This window comes from Entelurus aequoreus, linkage group LG28 (assembly GCF_033978785.1).
Source record: "Entelurus aequoreus isolate RoL-2023_Sb linkage group LG28, RoL_Eaeq_v1.1, whole genome shotgun sequence".
In the NCBI taxonomy this organism is placed as follows: domain Eukaryota; kingdom Metazoa; phylum Chordata; class Actinopteri; order Syngnathiformes; family Syngnathidae; genus Entelurus; species Entelurus aequoreus.
The window spans coordinates 33,650,691-33,673,697 of record NC_084758.1 but is presented as its reverse complement, the minus strand read 5'-3'; positions in this window follow the sequence as shown (position 1 = coordinate 33,673,697).

Here is a 23,007-nt window from a genome sequence, read left to right as displayed (position 1 = left end):
TATCTAGTAACATTCATAACAACATGTAATATTTACATATTTTCATCATGCTGTAAGTATATATGTAATATCTAGTAACATTCATAACAACATGTAATATTTACATATGTTCATCATGCTGTAAGTATATATGTAATATCTAGTAACATTCATAACAACATGTAATATTTACATATTTTCATCATGCTGTAAGTATATATGTAATATCTAGTAACATTCATAACAACATGTAATATTTACATATTTTCATCATGCTGTAAGTATATATGTAATATCTAGTAACATTCAGAACAACATGTAATATTTACATATTTTCATCATGCTGTAAGTATATATGTAATATCTAGTAAAATTCATAACAATGTAATATTTACATATTTTCATCAAGCTGTAAGTATATATGTAATATCTACTAACATTCATAACAACATGTTATATATACATATTTTCATCATGCTGTAAGTATATATGTAATATCTAGAAACATTCATAACAACATGTAATATTTACATATTTTCGTCATGCTGTAAGTATATATGTAATATCTAGTAACATTCATAACATAATGTAATATTTACATATTTTCATCATGCTGTAAGTATATATGTAATATCTAGTAACATTCATAACAACATGTAATATTTACATATTTTCATCATGCTGTAAGTATATATGTAATATCTAGTAACATTCATAACAACATGTTATATATACATATTTTCATCATGCTGTAAGTATATATGTAATATCTAGTAACATTCATAACAACATGTAATATTTACATATTTTCATCATGCTGTAAGTATATATGTAATATCTAGTAACATTCATAAAAACATGTAATATTTACATATTTTCATCATGCTGTAAGTATATATGTAATATCTAGTAACATTCATAACAACATGTAATATTTACATATTTTCATCATGCTGTAAGTATATATGTAATATCTAGTAACATTCATAGTAACATGCAATATTTACATATGTTCATCATGCTGTAAGTATATATGTAATATCTAGTAACATTCATAACAACATGTAATATTTACATATTTTCATCATGCTGTAAGTATATATGTAATATCTAGTAACATTCATAACAACATGTAATAATTACATATTTTCATCATGCTGTAAGTATATATGTAATATCTAGTAACATTCATAACATAATGTAATATTTACATATTTTCATCATGCTGTAAGTATATATGTAATATCTAGTAACATTCATAACAACATGTAATATTTACATATTTTCATCATGTTGTAAGTATATATGTAATATCTAGTAACATTCATAACAACATGTAATATTTACATATTTTCATCATGCTGTAAGTATATATGTAATGTAGTAACATTCATAATAACATGTAATATATACATGATGTAAGTATATATGTAATATCTAGTAACATTCATAACAACATGTAATATTTACATATTTTCATCATGCTGTAAGTATATATGTAATATCTAGTAACATTCATAACAACATGTAATATTTACATATTTTCATCATGTTGTAAGTATATATGTAATATCTAGTAACATTCATAACAACATGTAATATTTACATATTTTCATCATGCTGTAAGTATATATGTAATGTAGTAACATTCATAATAACATGTAATATATACATGATGTAAGTATATATGTAATATCTAGTAACATTCATAACAACATGTAATATTTACATATTTTCATCATGCTGTAAGTATATATGTAATGTAGTAACATTCATAATAACATGTAATATATACATGATGTAAGTATATATGTAATATCTAGTAACATTCATAACAACATGTAATATTTACATCATGCTGTAAGCATATATGTAATATCTAGTAACATTCATAACAACATGTAATATTTACATATTTTCATCATGCTGTAAGTATATATGTAATGTAGTAACATTCATAATAACATGTAATATATATATGATGTAAGTATATATGTAATATCTAGTAACATTCATAACAACATGTGATATTTACATCATGCTGTAAGCATATATGTAATATCTAGTAACATTCATAACAACATGTAATATTTACATATTTTCATCATGCTGTAAGTATATATGTAATATCTAGTAACATTCATAACATAATGTAATATTTACATATTTTGATCATGCTGTAAGTATATATGTAATATCTAGTAACATTCATAACAACATGTAATATTTACATATTTTGATCATGCTTTAAGTATATATGTAATATCTAGTAACATTCATAACAACATGTAATATTTACATATTTTCATCATGCTGTAAGTATATATGTAATATCTAGTAACATTCATAACAACATGTAATATTTACATATTTTCATCATGCTGTAAGTATATATGTAATATCTAGTAACATTCATAACATAATGTAATATTTACATATTTTGATCATGCTGTAAGTATATATGTAATATCTAGTAACATTCATAACAACATGTAATATTTACATATTTTCATCATGCTGTAAGTATATATGTAATATCTAGTAACATTCATAACAACATGTAATATTTACATATTTTCATCATGTTGTAAGTATATATGTAATATCTAGTAACATTCATAACAACATGTAATATTTACATATTTTGATCATGCTGTAAGTATATATGTAATATCTAGTAACATTCATAACAATGTAATATTTACATATTTTCATCATGCTGTAAGTATATATGTAATATCTAGTAACATTCATAACAACATGTAATATTTACATATTTTCATCATGCTGTAAGTATATATGTAATATCTAGTAACATTCATAACAACATGTTATATATACATATTTTCATCATGCTGTAAGTATATATGTAATATCTAGTAACATTCATAACAACATGTAATATTTACATATTTTCATCATGCTGTAAGTATATATGTAATATCTAGTAACATTCATAACAACATGTAATATTTACATATTTTCATCATGTTGTAAGTATATATGTAATATCTAGTAACATTCATAACAACATGTAATATTTACATATTTTCATCATTCTGTAAGTATATATGTAATGTAGTAACATTCATAATAACATGTAATATATACATGATGTAAGTATATATGTAATATCTAGTAACATTCATAACAACATGTAATATTTACATCATGCTGTAAGCATATATGTAATATCTAGTAACATTCATAACAACATGTAATATTTACATATTTTCATCATGCTGTAAGTATATATGTAATGTAGTAATATTCATAACAACATGTAATATATACATGATATAAGTATATATGTCATGTAGTAACATTCATAATAACATGTAATATATACATGATGTAAGTATATATGTCATGTAGTAACATTCATAATAACATGTAATATACACATGATGTAAGTATATATGTAATATCTAGTAACATTCATAACAACATGTGATATTTACATCATGCTGTAAGCATATATGTAATATCTAGTAACATTCATAACAACATGTAATATTTACATATTTTCATCATGTTGTAAGTATATATGTAATATCTAGTAACATTCATAACAACATGTAATATTTACATATTTTCATCATGCTGTAAGTATATATGTAATGTAGTAACATTCATAATAACATGTAATATATACATGATGTAAGTATATATGTAATATCTAGTAACATTCATAACAACATGTAATATTTACATATTTTCATCATGCTGTAAGTATATATGTAATGTAGTAACATTCATAATAACATGTAATATATACATGATGTAAGTATATATGTAATATCTAGTAACATTCATAACAACATGTAATATTTACATCATGCTGTAAGCATATATGTAATATCTAGTAACATTCATAACAACATGTAATATTTACATATTTTCATCATGCTGTAAGTATATATGTAATGTAGTAACATTCATAATAACATGTAATATATATATGATGTAAGTATATATGTAATATCTAGTAACATTCATAACAACATGTGATATTTACATCATGCTGTAAGCATATATGTAATATCTAGTAACATTCATAACAACATGTAATATTTACATATTTTCATCATGCTGTAAGTATATATGTAATGTAGTAATATTCATAACAACATGTAATATATACATGATATAAGTATATATGTCATGTAGTAACATTCATAATAACATGTAATATATACATGATGTAAGTATATATGTCATGTAGTAACATTCATAATAACATGTAATATACACATGATGTAAGTATATATGTAATATCTAGTAACATTCATAACAACATGTGATATTTACATCATGCTGTAAGCATATATGTAATATCTAGTAACATTCATAACAACATGTAATATTTACATATTTTCATCATGTTGTAAGTATATATGTAATATCTAGTAACATTCATAACAACATGTAATATTTACATATTTTCATCATGCTGTAAGTATATATGTAATGTAGTAACATTCATAATAACATGTAATATATACATGATGTAAGTATATATGTAATATCTAGTAACATTCATAACAACATGTAATATTTACATATTTTCATCATGCTGTAAGTATATATGTAATGTAGTAACATTCATAATAACATGTAATATATACATGATGTAAGTATATATGTAATATCTAGTAACATTCATAACAACATGTAATATTTACATCATGCTGTAAGCATATATGTAATATCTAGTAACATTCATAACAACATGTAATATTTACATATTTTCATCATGCTGTAAGTATATATGTAATGTAGTAACATTCATAATAACATGTAATATATATATGATGTAAGTATATATGTAATATCTAGTAACATTCATAACAACATGTGATATTTACATCATGCTGTAAGCATATATGTAATATCTAGTAACATTCATAACAACATGTAATATTTACATATTTTCATCATGCTGTAAGTATATATGTAATATCTAGTAACATTCATAACATAATGTAATATTTACATATTTTGATCATGCTGTAAGTATATATGTAATATCTAGTAACATTCATAACAACATGTAATATTTACATATTTTGATCATGCTGTAAGTATATATGTAATATCTAGTAACATTCATAACAACATGTAATATTTACATATTTTCATCATGCTGTAAGTATATATGTAATATCTAGTAACATTCACAACAACATGTAATATTTACATATTTTCATCATGCTGTAAGTATACATGTAATATCTAGTAACATTCATAACATAATGTAATATTTACATATTTTGATCATGCTGTAAGTATATATGTAATATCTAGTAACATTCATAACAACATGTAATATTTACATATTTTCATCATGCTGTAAGTATATATGTAATATCTAGTAACATTCATAACAATGTAATATTTACATATTTTCATCATGCTGTAAGTATATATGTAATATCTAGTAACATTCATAACAACATGTAATATTTACATATTTTCATCATGCTGTAAGTATATATGTAATATCTAGTAACATTCATAACAACATGTAATATTTACATATTTTCATCATGCTGTAAGTATATATGTAATATCTAGTAACATTCATAACAACATGTAATATTTACATATTTTCATCATGCTGTAAGTATATATGTAATATCTAGTAACATTCATAACATAATGTAATATTTACATATTTTGATAATGCTGTAAGTATATATGTAATATCTAGTAACATTCATAACAACATGTAATATTTACATATTTTCATCATGCTGTAAGTATATATGTAATATCTAGTAACATTCATAACAATGTAATATTTACATATTTTCATCATGCTGTAAGTATATATGTAATATCTAGTAACATTCATAACAACATGTAATATTTACATATTTTCATCATGCTGTAAGTATATATGTAATATCTAGTAACATTCATAACAACATGTTATATATACATATTTTCATCATGCTGTAAGTATATATGTAATATCTAGTAACATTCATAACAACATGTAATATTTACATATTTTCATCATGCTGTAAGTATATATGTAATATCTAGTAACATTCATAACAACATGTAATATTTACATATTTTCATCATGTTGTAAGTATATATGTAATATCTAGTAACATTCATAACAACATGTAATATTTACATATTTTCATCATTCTGTAAGTATATATGTAATGTAGTAACATTCATAATAACATGCAATATATACATGATGTAAGTATATATGTAATATCTAGTAACATTCATAACAACATGTAATATTTACATCATGCTGTAAGCATATATGTAATATCTAGTAACATTCATAACAACATGTAATATTTACATATTTTCATCATGCTGTAAGTATATATGTAATGTAGTAACATTCATAACAACATGTAATATATACATGATATAAGTATATATGTCATGTAGTAACATTCATAATAACATGTAATATATACATGATGTAAGTATATATGTCATGTAGTAACATTCATAATAACATGTAATATATACATGATGTAAGTATATATGTCATGTAGTAACATTCATAATAACATGTAATATACACATGATGTAAGTATATATGTAATATCTAGTAACATTCATAACAACATGTGATATTTACATCATGCTGTAAGCATATATGTAATAACTAGTAACATTCATAACAACATGTAATATTTACATATTTTCATCATGCTGTAAGTATATATGTAATATCTAGTAACATTCATAACATAATGTAATATTTACATATTTTGATCATGCTGTAAGTATATATGTAATATCTAGTAACATTCATAATGTAATATTTACATATTTTCTTCATGCTGTAAGTATATATGTAATATCTAGTAACATTCATAACATAATGTAATATTTACATATTTTCATCATGCTGTAAGTATAAATGTAATATCTAGTAACATTCATAACAACATGTAATATTTACATATTTTCATCATGCTGTAAGTATACATGTAATATCTAGTAACATTCATAACAACATGTAATATTTACATATTTTCATCATGCTGTAAGTATATATGTAATTTCTAGTAACATTCATAACAACATGTAATATTTACATATTTTCATCAAGCTGTAAGTATATATGTAATGCAGTAACATTCATAATAACATGTAGTATATATGTAATGCAGTAACATTCATAATAACATGTAATATATACATGATGTAAGTATATATGTCATGTAGTAACATTCATAATAACATGTAATATATACATGATGTAAGTATATATGTCATGTAGTAACATTCATAATAACATGTAATATATACATGATGTAAGTATATATGTCATGTAGTAACATTCATAATAACATGTAATATATACATGATATAAGTATATATGTAGTATCTAGTAACATTCATAATAACATGTAATATATACATGATGTAAGTATATATGTCATGTAGTAACATTCATAACAACATGTAATATATACATGATGTAAGTATATATGTAATATCTAGTAACATTCATAACAACATGTAATATTTACATCATGCTGTAAGTATATATGTAATATCTAGAAACATTCATAACATAATGTCATATTTACATATTTGCATCATGCTGTAAGTATATATGTAATATCTAGTAACATTCATCACAACATGTAATACTTACATATTTACATCATACTGTAAGCATAGATGTAGTATCTAGTAACATTCATAACAACATGTAATATTTACATCATGCTGTGAGTATACATGTAATATCTAGTAACATTCATAACATAATGTCATATTTACATATTTGCATCATGCTGTAAGTATATATGTAGTATCTAGTAACATTCATCACAACATGTAATACTTACATATTTACATCATACTGTAAGCATAGATGTAGTATCTAGTAACATTCATAACAACATGTAATATTTACATATCTTCATCATGCTGTAAGTACATATGTAGGACATAGGAACATTCATAACAATGTAATATTTACATATTTTTATAATGCTGTAAGTATATATGTCATGTAGTAACATTCATAATAACATGTAATATATACATGATGTAAGTATATATGTAATATCTAGTAACATTCATAAGAACATGTAATATTTACATCATGCTGTGAGTATACATGTAATATCTAGAAACATTCATAACATAATGTCATATTTACATATTTTCATCATGCTGTAAGTATATATGTAGTATCTAGTAACATTCATCACAACATGTAATACTTGCATATTTACATCATACTGTAAGCATAGATATAGTATCTAGTAACATTCATAACAACATGTAATATTTACATATTTACATCATACTGTAAGCATAGATATAGTATCTAGTAACATTCATCACAACATGTAATACTTGCATATTTACATCATACTGTAAACATAGATGTAGTATCTAGTAACATTCATCACAACATGTAATATTTACATATCTTCATCATGCTGTAAGTACATATGTAGGACATAGTAACATTCATAACAATGTAATATTTACATATTTTTATAATGCTGTAAGTATATATGTCATGTAGTAACATTCATAATAACATGTAATATATACATGATGTAAGTATATATGTAATATCTAGTAACATTCATAAGAACATGTAATATTTACATCTTGCTGTGAGTATACATGTAATATCTAGAAACATTCATAACATAATGTCATATTTACATATTTTCATCATGCTGTAAGTATATATGTAGTATCTAGTAACATTCATCACAACATGTAATACTTGCATATTTACATCATACTGTAAGCATAGATGTAGTATCTAGTAACATTCATAACAACATGTAATACTTACATATTTACATCATTCTGTAAGCATAGATGTAGTATCTAGTAACATTCATAACAACATGTAATATTTAAATATTTACATCATGCTGGCTAACACATGCCAAGTGTTAGCATTTTTATGTAAACATGCTACTGTTTGAGGCTAGCTCTGTGGCTCATTTTGTAGAGTCACACCTACAAGTCAGGGATTCGGACACACACGGATAGCAGGCCCAGTTCTTAGTTCTTAAAAGTCCTGCTAATTTCTGTCTTGCCAAGTCCAAAAGTCCAGATCCTCTCACGAGTCTTTCTGCTTGCTATTTTGCCAGCTCCTTCCCTCCCACCAGAAGTGTAAAGTGCGAGCAGGCCCTGAAGAGATCCACGTGTGTTGCAGCAGAAGCATGAAGACATCAAACCCTGAAGACTCCTGCTGGGCGCTCCATCAAAAGGAGATGATGGACACTTTCATCCCTTTGAGGCGGTCACAGCCCCGCAATTGACATGGAGTCATGTTCTCACGCACACTTGCAGCCTTCTCGCCCGGGTCACATGACCACTGGTTAATCAAGTCTGGGCCGCGGCGTGTAAATGGTCAATTTTCCTCGGCTGGCCGCTGGAGGGGAGCCTCCATTGACACCCTCGGCAGGTCGGAGGTTAATGAATGATTATTTCTCCCTCCCAGCAGGCCTTGCTCGCTCTCCCGTGGCTGAAGGAAAGTCAATCTGGCGCAGATAAGTCCCGGGGAGATAATTAGCTGTGATTTAATCAGGGCTGGAGAAACACACTTGATTGATCTCCTTGATGGCCACACTTGTTCGTCGATACAAATTCAACACTCTATCAGGGGACTGTTATTCACTCCGGCTGACTCCTGACCCGCGGCCCCGCCCGCCGAGCCGAAGGAGAGAGTTCATGATGGATTTGATTTCACTGCGGGACCAGGTGGCAGCTTTGTACTCGCCGCCCGACCCTGGCCACGCCGTCCTGGGCCACATTATTTACACGCGTGTCAGAGCGGACGACAACTTTACAGCGCCAGAGAGTCCTGACCGTGGCATTTGCCGCCATCGACAGCGGATCAAACGGCAAACGTGCTGGAACGAGCAGTTTCACACGCGCGCTTCTCAGGGCCCACGGAGCATTCGGCGGTGGAGTGTAGGAGACATTTCAAGTCAGCTTTGGGGTTCATAAGCATGTTGTGTAGTTGTGTAGCCAACAACCACAACACAGTAGGAGGGTGTGTTTACACCAACCTGCTTGGGACTATTTGGAAGGTGTGGACATGTTCACTCCTCGTGACCACATGTGCCAAAAGGAGTAGGAAGAAACAACGTTGATTTAAGCGAACCTTCACAGCAACTTCTGATACACATTCTCATTCCTTGTTGTCAAATTGTCTCATTTCTTGTTGTCAAATTGTCTCATTCCTTGTTGTCAAATTGTCTCCTTCCTTGTTGTCAAATTGTCTCATTCCTTGTTGTCAAATTGTCTCATTCCTTGTTGTAAAATTGTCTCATTCCTTGTTGTCAAATTGTCTCCTTCCTTGTTGTCAAATTGTCTCCTTCCTTGTTGTCAAATTGTCTCATTCCTTGTTGTCAAATTGTCTCATTCCTTGTTGTAAAATTGTCTCATTCCTTGTTGTCAAATTGTCTCCTTCCTTGTTGTCAAATTGTCTCATTCCTTGTTGTCAAATTGTCTCCTTCCTTGTTGTCAAATTGTCTCCTTCCTTGTTGTCAAATTGTCTCATTCCTTGTTGTCAAATTGTCTCCTTCCTTGTTGTCAAATTGTCTCATTCCTTGTTGTAAAATTGTCTCCTTCCTTGTTGTCAAATTGTCTCATTCCTTGTTGTAAAATTGTCTCCTTCCTTGTTGTCAAATTGTCTCATTCCTTGTTGTCAAATTGTCTCATTCCTTGTTGTCAAATTGTCTCCTTCCTTGTTGTCAAATTGTCTCATTCCTTGTTGTCAAATTGTCTCCTTCCTTGTTGTCAAATTGTCTCCTTCCTTGTTGTCAAATTGTCTCCTTCCTTGTTGTCAAATTGTCTCCTTCCTTGTTGTCAAATTGTCTCCTTCCTTGTTGTCAAATTGTCTCATTCCTTGTTGTCAAATTGTCTCCTTCCTTGTTGTCAAATTGTCTCCTTCCTTGTTGTCAAATTGTCTCCTTCCTTGTTGTCAAATTGTCTCATTCCTTGTTGTCAAATTGTCTCATTCCTTGTTGTCAAATTGTCTCATTCCTTGTTGTCAAATTGTCTCCTTCCTTGTTGTCAAATTGTCTCATTCCTTGTTGTCAAATTGTCTCATTCCTTGTTGTCAAATTGTCTCCTTCCTTGTTGTCAAATTGTCTCATTCCTTGTTGTCAAATTGTCTCATTCCTTGTTGTCAAATTGTCTCCTTCCTTGTTGTCAAATTGTCTCCTTCCTTGTTGTCAAATTGTCTCCTTCCTTGTTGTCAAATTGTCTCCTTCCTTGTTGTCAAATTGTCTCATTCCTTGTTGTCAAATTGTCTCATTCCTTGTTGTCAAATTGTCTCATTCCTTGTTGTCAAATTGTCTCATTCCTTGTTGTCAAATTGTCTCATTCCTTGTTGTCAAATTGTCTCATTCCTTGTTGTCAAATTGTCTCCTTCCTTGTTGTCAAATTGTCTCATTCCTTGTTGTCAAATTGTCTCATTCCTTGTTGTCAAATTGTCTCCTTCCTTGTTGTCAAATTGTCTCCTTCCTTGTTGTCAAATTGTCTCATTTCTTGTTGTCAAATTGTCTCCTTCCTTGTTGTCAAATTGTCTCATTCCTTGTTGTCAAATTGTCTCATTCTTTGTTGTCAAATTGTCTCCTTCCTTGTTGTCAAATTGTCTCCTTCCTTGTTGTCAAATTGTCTCCTTCCTTGTTGTCAAATTGTCTCCTTCCTTGTTGTCAAATTGTCTCCTTCCTTGTTGTCAAATTGTCTCCTTCCTTGTTGTCAAATTGTCTCATTCCTTGTTGACAAATTGTCTCCTTCCTTGTTGTCAAATTGTCTCCTTCCTTGTTGTCAAATTGTCTCCTTCCTTGTTATCAAATTGTCTCCTTCCTTGTTGTCAAATTGTCTCCTTCCTTGTTGTCAAATTGTCTCCTTCCTTGTTGTCAAATTGTCTCATTCCTTGTTGTCAAATTGTCTCATTCCTTGTTGTCAAATTGTCTCCTTCCTTGTTGTCAAATTGTCTCCTTCCTTGTTGTCAAATTGTCTCCTTCCTTGTTGTCAAATTGTCTCATTCCTTGTTGTCAAATTGTCTCATTCCTTGTTGTCAAATTGTCTCATTCCTTGTTGTCAAATTGTCTCCTTCCTTGTTGTCAAATTGTCTCATTCCTTGTTGTCAAATTGTCTCCTTCCTTGTTATCAAATTGTCTCCTTCCTTGTTGTCAAATTGTCTCCTTCCTTGTTATCAAATTGTCTCCTTCCTTGTTGTCAAATTGTCTCCTTCCTTGTTGTCAAATTGTCTCATTCCTTGTTGTCAAATTGTCTCATTCCTTGTTGTCAAATTGTCTCCTTCCTTGTTGTCAAATTGTCTCCTTCCTTGTTGTCAAATTGTCTCATTCCTTGTTGTCAAATTGTCTCCTTCCTTGTTGTCAAATTGTCTCCTTCCTTGTTGTCAAATTGTCTCCTTCCTTGTTGTCAAATTGTCTCATTCCTTGTTGTCAAATTGTCTCATTCCTTGTTGTCAAATTGTCTCCTTCCTTGTTGTCAAATTGTCTCATTCCTTGTTGTCAAATTGTCTCATTCCTTGTTGTCAAATTGTCTCCTTCCTTGTTGTCAAATTGTCTCATTCCTTGTTGTCAAATTGTCTCCTTCCTTGTTGTCAAATTGTCTCCTTCCTTGTTGTCAAATTGTCTCATTCCTTGTTGTCAAATTGTCTCCTTCCTTGTTGTCAAATTGTCTCCTTCCTTGTTGTCAAATTGTCTCATTCCTTGTTGTCAAATTGTCTCCTTCCTTGTTGTCAAATTGTCTCATTCCTTGTTGTCAAATTGTCTCCTTCCTTGTTGTCAAATTGTCTCCTTCCTTGTTGTCAAATTGTCTCCTTCCTTGTTGTCAAATTGTCTCCTTCCTTGTTGTCAAATTGTCTCCTTCCTTGTTGTCAAATTGTCTCCTTCCTTGTTGTCAAATTGTCTCATTCCTTGTTGTCAAATTGTCTCCTTCCTTGTTGTCAAATTGTCTCATTCCTTGTTGTCAAATTGTCTCCTTCCTTGTTGTCAAATTGTCTCCTTCCTTGTTGTCAAATTGTCTCATTCCTTGTTGTCAAATTGTCTCCTTCCTTGTTGTCAAATTGTCTCATTCCTTGTTGTCAAATTGTCTCCTTCCTTGTTGTCAAATTGTCTCCTTCCTTGTTGTCAAATTGTCTCCTTCCTTGTTGTCAAATTGTCTCCTTCCTTGTTGTCAAATTGTCTCCTTCCTTGTTGTCAAATTGTCTCCTTCCTTGTTGTCAAATTGTCTCATTCCTTGTTGTCAAATTGTCTCATTCCTTGTTGACAAATTGTCTCCTTCCTTGTTGTCCAATTGTCTCCTTCCTTGTTGTCAAATTGTCTCCTTCCTTGTTATCAAATTGTCTCCTTCCTTGTTGTCAAATTGTCTCCTTCCTTGTTGTCAAATTGTCTCCTTCCTTGTTGTCAAATTGTCTCCTTCCTTGTTGTCAAATTGTCTCCTTCCTTGTTGTCAAATTGTCTCATTCCTTGTTGTCAAATTGTCTCATTCCTTGTTGTCAAATTGTCTCCTTCCTTGTTGTCAAATTGTCTCCTTCCTTGTTGTCAAATTGTCTCATTCCTTGTTGTCAAATTGTCTCCTTCCTTGTTGTCAAATTGTCTCATTCCTTGTTGTCAAATTGTCTCATTCCTTGTTGTCAAATTGTCTCCTTCCTTGTTGTCAAATTGTGACACAGTTCAATTCTTTGTAAACACTTTCACTTTCAACAGCCTCTTCAACCGGATCATGTTAATACATTGATTATTAACCCATTCCATGATTGCATTACACATACTCATTTACTAAATGTTACTTTGTTAAAACTGTTACTTTATTACACACGTTACTTTGTTACAAATGTTACTTTATTACACACGTTACTTTGTTACACACGTTACTTTGTTACACATGTTACTTTGTTACACACGTTACTTTGTTACAAATGTTACTTTATTACACACGTTACTTTGTTACAAATGTTACTTTATTACACACGTTACTTTGTTACAAATGTTACAAATGTTACTTTATTACAAACGTTACTTTGTTACAAATGTTACTTTGTTACACATGTTACTTTGTTAGAAATGCTACAAATGTTACTTTGTTACACATGCTACTGTTACAAATGTTACTTTATTACACACATTACTTTGTTACAAATGTTACTTTATTACACACGTTACTTTGTTACAAATGTTACTTTATTGCAAACGTTACTTTGTTACAAATGTTACTTTGTTACGCACGTTACTTTGTTACACACGTTACTTTGTTACACATGTTACTTTGTTAGAAATGCTACAAATGTTACTTTGTTACACATGCTACTGTTACAAATGTTGCTTTGTTACAAATGTTACTTTGCTACAAATGTTACTTTGTTACATGTTACTGTTACAAATGTTGCTTTGTTACGCATGTTACACACGTTACTTTTTAACAAATGTTACTTTGTTACAAGTGTTGCTTTGCTACATATCTTACTTTGTTACAAATGCTATTTTGTTACAAATGTTACTTTGTTAAACATGTTACTTTGTTACAAACATTACACATGTTTCTTTGTTACACATGTTACACATGTTACACATGTTACTTTGTTACTTTGTTACAAATGTTACTTTGGTACAAATGTTACTTTGTTACAAATGCTACTTTGCTACTTTGTTACACACTTTACTTTGTTACACATGTTACTTTTTTACAAATGTTACTTTGTTACAGATGTTGCTTTGCTACATATCTTACTTTGTTACAAGTTGCTATTTTGTTACAAATGTTACTTTTTTACACATGTTACTTTGTTACAAACATTACACATGTTTCTTTGTTACACATGTTACAAATGTTGCTTTGTTACAAATGTTACTTTGCTACAAATGTTACTTTGTTACATGCTACTGTTACAAATGTTGCTTTGTTACGCATGTTACACACGTTACTTTTTAACAAATGTTACTTTGTTACAAGTGTTGCTTTGCTACATATCTTACTTTGTTACAAATGCTATTTTGTTACAAATGTTACTTTGTGACACATGTTACTTTGTTACAAACATTACACATGTTTCTTTGTTACACATGTTACCATTGTTACTTTGTTACTTTGTTACAAATGTTACTTTGGTACAAATGTTACTTTGTTACAAATGCTACTTTGTTACTTTGTTACACACTTTACTTTGTTACACACGTTACTTTTTTTTTTAAGAAATGTTACTTTGTTACAGATGTTGCTTTGCTACATATCTTACTTTGTTACAAGTTGCTATTTTGTTACAAATGTTACTTTTTACACGTGTTACTTTGTTACAAACATTACACATGTTTCTTTGTTACACATTTACACATGTTACAAATGTTGCTTTGTTACAAATGTTATTTTGCTACAAATGTTACTTTGTTACGTGTTACTGTTACAAATGTTGCTTTGTTGCGCATGTTACACACGTTACTTTTTAACAAATGTTACAAATGTTACTTTTTTACAAATGTTACTTTGTTACAAATGCTACTTTGTTACCTTGCTACACACTTTCCTTTGTTGCAAATGTTACTTTGCTACACACTTTCCTTTGTTACAAATGTTACTTTGCTACACACTTTACTTTATTACACACGTTACTTTGTTACAAATGTTACTTTATTACACACGTTACTTTCTTACAAATGTTACTTTATTACACACGTTACTTTCTTACAAATGTTACTTTATTACACACGTTACTTTCTTACAAATGTTACTTTGTTAGAAATGCTACAAATGTTACTTTGTTACACATGTTACTGTTACAAATGTTGCTTTGTTACAAATGTTACTTTGCTACAAATGTTACTTTGTTACATGTTACTGTTACAAATGTTGCTTTGTTACGCATGTTACACACATTACTTTTTAACAAATGTTACTTTGTTACGAGTGTTGCTTTGCTACATATCTTACTTTGTTACAAATGCTATTTTGTTACAAATGTTACTTTGTTACACATGTTACTTTGTTACAAACATTACACATGTTTCTTTGTTACACATGTTACACATGTTACACATGTTACACATGTTACTTTGTTACTTTGTTACTTTGTTACAAATGTTACTTTGGTACAAATGTTACTTTGTTACAAATGCTACTTTGTTACTTTGTTACACACTTTACTTTGTTACACACGTTACTTTTTTACAAATGTTACTTTATTACACATGTTACTTTGTTACACACGTTACTTTGTTACAAATGTTACTTTATTACACACGTTACTTTCTTACAAATGTTACTTTGTTAGAAATGCTACAAATGTTACTTTGTTACACATGCTACTGTTACAAATGTTGCTTTGTTACAAATGTTACTTTGCTACAAATGTTACTTTGTTACATGTTACTGTTACAAATGTTGCTTTGTTACGCATGTTACACACGTTACTTTTTAACAAATGTTACTTTGTTACAAGTGTTGCTTTGCTACATATCTTACTTTGTTACAAATGCTATTTTGTTACAAATGTTACTTTGTTACACATGTTACTTTGTTACAAACATTACACATGTTTCTTTGTTACACATGTTACACATGTTACACATGTTACACATGTTACTTTGTTACTTTGTTACTTTGTTACAAATGTTACTTTGGTACAAATATTACTTTGTTACAAATGCTACTTTGTTACTTTGTTACACACTTTACTTTGTTACACACGTTACTTTTTTACAAATGTTACTTTGTTACAGATGTTGCTTTGCTACATATCTTACTTTGTTACAAGTTGCTATTTTGTTACAAATGTTACTTTTTACACGTGTTACTTTGTTACAAACATTACACATGTTTCTTTGTTACACATTTACACATGTTACAAATGTTGCTTTGTTACAAATGTTATTTTGCTACAAATGTTACTTTGTTACGTGTTACTGTTACAAATGTTGCTTTGTTACGCATGTTACACACGTTACTTTTTAACAAATGTTACAAATGTTACTTTTTTACAAATGTTACTTTGTTACAAATGCTACTTTGTTACCTTGCTACACACTTTCCTTTGTTGCAAATGTTACTTTGCTACACACTTTCCTTTGTTACAAATGTTACTTTGCTACACACTTTACTTTGTTACACACGTTACTTTTTTACAAATGTTACTTTGTTACAAATGTTGCTTTGCTACCTATCTTACTTTGTTACAAGTTGCTATTTTGTTACAAATGTTACTTTGTTACACGTGTTACTTTGTTACAAACAATACACATGTTTCTTTGTTACACATGTTACTTTGTTACAAATGTTACAAATGTCACCCTGTTACAAATGTTACTTTGTTACAAATGTTACTTTGTTACTTTGCTTTGGGACGGCGTGGCGAAGTTGGTCGAGTGGCCGTGACAGCAATCGGAGGGTTGCTGGTTACTGGGGTTCAATCCCCACCTTCTACCATCCTAGTCACGTCCGTTGTGTCCTTGGGCAAGACACTTCACCCTTGCTCCTGATGGCTGCTGGTTAGCGCCTTGCATGGCAGCTCCCGCCATCAGTGTGTGAATGTGTGTGTGAATGGGTGAATGTGGAAATAGTGTCAAAGCGCTATGAGTACCTTGAAGGTAGAAAAGCGCTATACAAGTATAACCCATTTATAATTTATTATTTACACACATTCCTTTGTTACAAATGTTACTTTGCTACACACTTTCCTTTGTTACAAATGTTACTTTGTTACACACGTTACTTTTTTACAAATGTTACTTTGTTACAAATGCTGCTTTGCTACATATCTTACTTTGTTACAAGTTGCTATTTTGTTACAAATGTTACTTTGTTACATGTGTTACTTTGTTACAAACATTACACACGTTTCTTTGTTACACATGTTACTTTGTTACAAACATTACACACGTTTCTTTGTTACACATGTTACAAATGTTACAAATGTTACTTTGTTACAAATGTTACTTTGTTACACTGCTACACACTTTCCTACACACTTTCCTTTGTTACAAATGTCACTTTGTTACACACTTTACTTTGTTACATATCTTGATTTGTTACAAATGTTACTTTGTTAGAACTGCTGCTTTGTTACAAATGTTACTTTTTTAGTACGGTTACTTTGTTACAACTGATACTTTGTTACAACTGATACTTTTGTATAACTTTTACTTTTTAAAAACGGTTACTTTTTCCACAACTGTTACTTTTTAAAAACTGTTACTTTGTTACAAATGCTACAACTGTTACTTTTTCACAACTGTTACTTTTTTAAACTGTTTACAATGTTATTTTGTTACAATTGATACTTTTGTGCAACTGTGACTTTGTTACAACTGTTACTTTTTAAAAACCTACTTTTTAAAAACGGTTACATTTGTGTTACTTCTATCAAATGTCGTTGATTAGCCTCCCAAGCTTTGCCTCGCTGGTGCGTTTGAGCAAAGATTTATTAGCTGCTTTGTGTGCCGACGACACGGTGATATGCGAGGCCCTCGCCTGCATCTGCTTCCTAAATCACGCCGAGATCAGCGAGTGGCGGCGTGGAGCCAAATGGCGGCCCTTCATTTCTCAGGCCGGTGCTGGACAGTTGTCCTGTGGGTTAATGGAAGACCTGAATCAGAGCCAGATGAACGCCAGCAAAAAGGGGGCACTTATTTTTTCATTAATCATCCTTGTTTTCTTTTGGCTGATCTTTTCACCCCGTTTTTAAGTACCTGTCCTATTCCAGAAGGGGACTCATCCGGGGTGCAAGGGGCCAACTGGATCCCCCGAGCCCTCCTCCCGAGCGGTCCCCGAGCGCAGAATCAGGCCCCCGGCTTTAGTAACGGCAAATTACCCGTGCTACGAGGCCAAGATGAATTGGAGGGCTGCAGGGTAACTTGAGAGCTTAGCGACGTGCTCAGAAATGTCTGCTCGGCCCGAGTCTTCTCCTGACCTCTGCTGACCTTTAAGCAACGCTCCTACTCTGCTGCCCCCGGGGGGCCGTCTGACTGGGAGAATACCCTCCTCGTTTGTAAAATTAACTAATTGTTTTGTCAGCTTTTTCAACACCGCCATCATTCCTGCGCTAATAGAAGGAGTGTGAGAACGCTAACGTCTGACACATGCTAGTCCTTGCGTAAACAACAACAACTACCGGGGGCCCCACAAGACCACTACAACTACTACCTGGAATAAAAGAGCACAACATTGTCCAAAAATAATCATGAATGAAAATGAATTATTGACCTATTTAAGTCTCCAATTACTTCACATTCAATTTTACACTTTGAAATACTTTTGGGGTCAAATGTTGCATATTTTGTGTCTTTGCCATAAAAAAACTCAGTTTTTCTTTGACAAGAAGTGCATAACCAAAAAATGTATGAATCAATTTTAATCGACGTGTATATCTAAAGTTTCTGATTTTTAAAATGTTTATGCGAGGGACTCTTTTGGGTCCCCAAGAATTTTAGTGGAATTTTTTAAAGTCCAGTTACTTCATTGTTTTTTTTTTTGTTTTTTTTTCACATTAAATATTACAATTTGAAATATTTTTTGGCTAAAATATTGCATATTTTGTGTGTTTGCCATTAAAAAAACAATTTTTTTTTTGTTGTTTTTTTTTTTACAAAAAGTGCATAAAAGCAAACAATAAATGTATTAATACATTTTATTTGACGTATAGATCTGAAAATGTACATATTGAAAGTAAAACATTTTTTTATATATATATGGCTGTTTTTAAAATTTTTATGAGGTGGACCATTTTGGGTCCCCAATAATTTTAGTGGGATTTTTTTTTTTTGAAAGTGTCATTGCTCAAAAAATAATAATGAATTAAAATGAATTATTGACCTTTTTAAGTCTCTAGTTACTTTATATTATTACTGCATATTTTGTGTTTGCCATTAAAAAAAAAAGTTTTTGTTGTTGTTTTTTTTTTACAAGAAGTGCATAAAAGCAAACAATAAATGTATCAATACATTGTATTTGACGCATAGATCTGAAAATTTACGCTTTGAAAGTAAAAAATGTATAAATGGCTGATTTTTAACATTTTTATGAAAGGGACTCTTTTGGATCCCCAAGAATTTTAGTGGGATTTTTTTTTTTTAAGTGTCCTTGATCAAAAAATAATAATTAATTAAAATAAATTATTGACCTATTTAAGTCTCCACTTACTTCACATTAATATTACACTTTGAAATACTTTTGTGGTCAAATGTTGCATATTTGGTGTGTTTGCCATAAAAAGAAATTGTTGTTTTTTTTGACAAGAGGTGCATAAAAACAAAGTAACCAAAAAATGTATGAATCAATTTTAATCGACGTGTAGATCTAAAGTTTCTGATTTTTAAAATGTTTATGCGAGGGACTTTTAGTGGAATTTTTTAAAGTCCAGTTACTTTACATTAAATATTACAATTTGAAATATTTTTTGGTAAAATATTGCATATTTTGTGTGTTTGCCATTAAAAAAACAAGTTGTTTTTTTTGTTTTTTTTTTTACAAAAAGTGCATAAAAGCAAACAATAAATGTATTAATACATTTTATTTGACGTATAGATCTGAAAATGTACATATTGAAAGTAAAACTTTTTTATATATATATATATATATATATATATATATATATATATATATATATATATATATATATATATATATATATATATATATATATATATATATATATGGCTGTTTTTTTTTACAATTTTTATGAGGGGGACCATTTTGGGTCCCCTATAATTTTAGTGGGATTTTTTTTTTAAAGTGTCATTGCTCAAAAATAATAATGAATTAAAATGAATTATTGACCTTTTTAAGTCTCCAGTTACTTTATATTATTACTGCATATTTTGTGTTTGCCATTAAAAAAAAAAGTTTTTGTTGTTGTTTTTTTTACAAGAAGTGCATAAAAGCAAACAATAAATGTATCAATACATTGTATTCGACGCATAGATCTGAAAATTTACGCTTTGAAAGTAAAAAATGTATAAATGGCTGATTTTTAACATTTTTATGAGAGGGACCCTTTTGGATCCCCAAGAATTTTAGTGGGATTTTTTTTTTTTAAGTGTCTTTGATCAAAAAATAATAATTAATTAAAATAAATTATTGACCTATTTAAGTCTCCACTTACTTCACATTAATATTACACTTTGAAATACTTTTGGGGTCAAATGTTGCATATTTTGTGTCTTTGCCATAAAAAAACTAAGTTTTTCTTTGACAAGAAGTGCATAAAAAGCTGGGGCCGTACTCTGGCTCCCGCACACACTGGGAGTCAAATGTATTGTACATGCAAATTCACATATACTCACACACATACATAGGTACCTACGCTCCCACATACATATACAAATAAATACAGTACATATTTACTCACTCAAAGTTCGTACATCCACACGCACATTCATTATACAAACATACTGTATACACATACTGTACATATACATTCACTGTACAAACATACTGTATACACATACTGTACATATACATTCACTGTACAAACACACACATACACATACTACACATACATTCACTGTACAAACACACACATACATATACTGTACATATACATTCACTGTACAAACACACATTTACACATACTGTACATATACATTCACTGTTCAAACACACATACTGTATACACATACTGTACATATACATTCGCTGTACACACATATACACATACTGTACATATACATTCACTGTACAAGCACACATACACATACTGTACATATACAAGTACATATGCACACATACACTCATGCACATAATCACGTTTCATCAAACATATATTAACGTTGTTGCCCTAGGGTAAACTGGGTATAACACATGGCACACTGACAAAGCTTAACCTATTGTTACTATAACAATCTACAAGGTTAAGGTTGCTTCTCTTTCTTCCCCTCCATTTTTCTGCATTCTTTCGTATCTCAAGTTATCATTACGTATATGTATTGTTGCATTTGAAAAATTGTATTGTTGATAATAAAGGTAAAGTACTGGTATTGTTTATTACCAATAGCACTATTTCTATTGGTATTCATATTGCTCCATTTTTAGTGTAATAATGCTCATTGTCATTTCTGTATTTATTTTTTTTAAAATTTTCGCTAACTGCTTATTTGCTATTACTTTTACCATCATATTTGTACATGTCGTATTTGCTGATGTTGCTCTGTTGTTGTTGTTGTTGTTGTTGTTGTGTTTGCTGTTGTTGTTTTTGTCTCTCTGTCTAATCCCCCTCTTGTCCCCACAATTCCCCCTTCTGTCTTCCTTTTTGTCTCTTTCTATCCCCTCCTGCTCCGGCCCGGCTGCACCAAATGATAATATAAATACATTTAATAAAGTCAAAATACAAGTAAGGCAACAAGAGAAGTATCCTACACTTCTCTTTTGTAAAGTAAATCTGAACAGCCGATATGGGCATCTACATCTGCTATATGATTTGCCCGAGAAGCTGGGCAGGACATTAAAAAAAAAAAAAAAAAAAAAAAAAAAAAAAAAAGTGCATAAAAAAGAACAAACAAAAACATTTATTAATGAATTTTATCTGACGTATAGATTAAAATGTACTCATTGAAAGTAAAAAAAATAAAAAAAAATAAAAAAAAAAATATATATATATATATATATATGGCTGATTTTTAACATTTTTATGAGAGGGACCCTTATGGGTCCCCAAGAATTTTAGTGGGATTTTTTTTAAAGTGTCATTGATCAAAAAATAAGAATGAATTCAAATGAATTATTGACCTTTTTAAGTCTCCACTTACTTCATATAAAATGTTGCATATTTTGTGTGTTTGCCATAACATTTTTTTTTTTTGACAAGAAGTGCATAAAAAAGAACAAACAAAAACATTTATTTCTAAATTTTATCCGACGTATAGATTGAAAATGTACGCATTGAAAGTTAAAAAAAAAAAATCTGTATATATACATATATATGTATATATATATGGCTAATTTTTAACATTTTTATGAGAGGGACCCTTTTGGGCCCCCAAGAATTTTAGTGGGATTTTTTTTTTAAAGTGTCATTGATCAAAAAAT